Source organism: Penaeus vannamei, chromosome 7, assembly GCF_042767895.1.
Source record: "Penaeus vannamei isolate JL-2024 chromosome 7, ASM4276789v1, whole genome shotgun sequence".
NCBI lineage: Eukaryota > Metazoa > Arthropoda > Malacostraca > Decapoda > Penaeidae > Penaeus > Penaeus vannamei.
The window spans coordinates 20,031,222-20,033,721 of record NC_091555.1 but is presented as its reverse complement, the minus strand read 5'-3'; the positions used below and the strand labels follow the sequence as shown (position 1 = coordinate 20,033,721).

At 34.3% G+C, this 2,500-nt stretch overlaps 1 protein-coding gene across 15 annotated transcripts in view; it reads left to right on the top strand.

Annotated features, from left to right (window-relative positions):
• nrm (neuromusculin) overlaps window positions 1–2,500 on the top strand; it is an 803,987-nt gene that overhangs the window by 552,837 nt on the left and 248,650 nt on the right. The gene's annotated exons all lie outside the window — the stretch shown is intronic.

The window sequence follows — 2,500 nt, the reverse complement described above, 5'->3', positions numbered from 1 at the left end:
CTAATCCCCCTGAACCCTACCCCAACCCCAATCCCCCTAAACCCTACCCCAACCCCAACCCCAATCCTCCCGTACCCTACCCCAACCCCAATCCCCAAATCCCCGAATCCCCCCAACCCCATGTAATCCCGCCTCTCAGATCCACACGGCAATTACATGCGGTCAGCCCCGTCAGCTTGATTTATTTGAGGCAATAAATTCTGAATGGAAATGTGGGTGTCAGCACAAACGGGTGACGAGCAAGGGACTCTATTGAATCGCTTTTTGAAATGTACGCAAGAGGAAAGGGGGGGTGGGGGGCTGAGATTTTTTTTTTTTTTTTTTTTTTTTTTTAGGGAAAGGGAAGAGGGGGGGGGGCTGAGATTTTTTTAAGGGAAAAGGAGGAGGGGGGACTGAGATTTTTTTTTAGGGGAAAAGGGGGAGGGGGCCTGAATTTTTTTTTAAAGGGGAAATGGGGGAGGGGGTCCGATTTTTTTTAAGGGAAAAGGGGGAGGGGGGCTGAGATTTTTTTTCTATTAAGGGAAAAGGAGGAGGGGAGGACTATTTTTTTTAAGGGAAAAGGGGGAGGGGGTCTGAATTTTTTTAAGGGGAAATGGGGGGGGGGGGGAGCTGAGATTCTTTTAGGAGAAAAGGGGGGTGAGGCCAGAGATTTTTTTTATGTGAAAGGAGGAGGGGCGCTGAGATTTTTTTTTTTTTTTTTTTTTTTTTAGGGGAAGAGGGGGGTAGTACATTGGTGGGAGGGAAAAGGAAAGGGAATGGAAAGAGGAGGAGGAGGAGGAGAAGAGAAAAAGGGTTACGATGTACTTACTTGAGGTATGTTCATGGTGGTGCTATAGAGCTGCTATGAACAATTTAGGTTAGTGTGTTATCTGCTATTATTACTGTTGCTAATGTCATTATTATTATTATTATTCATTATCATTATTATTATTATTATCATTATTATTATTATTATTATTATTATTATCATTGCTTATCATAACAATAATTATCAGGATTAGTATTATGCTTACTATGCTTATCATCATCATTACCTTTATTATCATTATCATTATTGTTATTATTTATTCATTATGATAATAAGAATTGTTATGATTGTTGTTATTATCGTCATTATTATTGTCAATTTTAATACTATCGTAATTTTTATTTCCATCATCATTATCATTACTATTATTATCATAATCTTATCATTATTATCATCATTGTTATTAGAACAATGAATATTATTGTTATTTTTTTATCACAATCATTGTTATTGTTATCTTTATGATTTTTATTATCATGATCATTATTATGATTATCGTTATCGTTATTATTATCATTATCTTATCATTGTTAACATTATCATAAATATTTTCGTTATTATTGAATACAGATATTATCATAATTTTATTCTGAATTATATCAATGACAATATGATGATAGATCATAATAACGATGATGATTATAATGAAAATGATAATGGTGATCTGATGAAGAATATATATATTTTACTTTCAGTCTTAAATTCCATATTTCAACCTTTTTAAAGAAAGAAGCAAAAAAATACTATACCCTGTTTCCGAATCTTAAAGCAAATCAGTTGTAAAAAATGCTTGAACAGTGATAAAGAATATGATTACAGGGTAAGAAAAAATCGTTAACGTGATTTTGTAACTTGAAAAGCCAATGGCATATTATTAAATTATTTACTACTAAGTTCCGAGATCCAACAAAGAGGAGGCTGATTGGGTAGAGCACCGGAGAGGAGAATGGCAAGTGATCGCTGAATGGACTGCATTGTCAGCATGAATGGGGGCCTGTGATTGGCTGAGCGCTGCGGTTTACAACTGTAATTGTGATTGGCCTCTTTGTCTGGTGGCCGGGATGTCCTTTTGTTTGACTGGCTGATGATAGTTTGGATTTACTTCTCTGATGTAAATTGTGACTTAACATTATGGTAATCGCCTGGCGTCGTTCACCATTAGTTCAGCTTAATGTGCATTGTTATTTACCATTATGTTAATTACCTGGTATTGGTATTCAATAATTAAACTTAACAGTTTCATGTATAAATGCGTTATTTCTACTTTTATACGGTTGTGTTATAGAATAGGTAAATATTAACTATTGGGTCTGACGCCAGTGTATTGACATTCAGCATAAATGTATTATGAAAAGGACAGACATCTATTTTCAAATTAAACAAATGAATTTATAAAAACAAGATAAACCCTCCGACTACACAACACATCAGAGGATTTTGATGATAGTGATTTGATTATGATAATTGTGATAGTGATAAAAAACTTAAGCAAAATTGTTATCTTTTCATTCTTTGAATTAGCGTGGTTAGATCAGCATTTAGATTAGGAAAGAATGCATAAATCACAAAAAAAAGTTCTGATTAAATGGCTTTGAACTGATACCAAGAACTCTTTTGTTATCCTACTGACCTTGATCTTAATTGATTATTAATTATAATGATAATAATGCTAATGATTCTGCTGCTGATGAT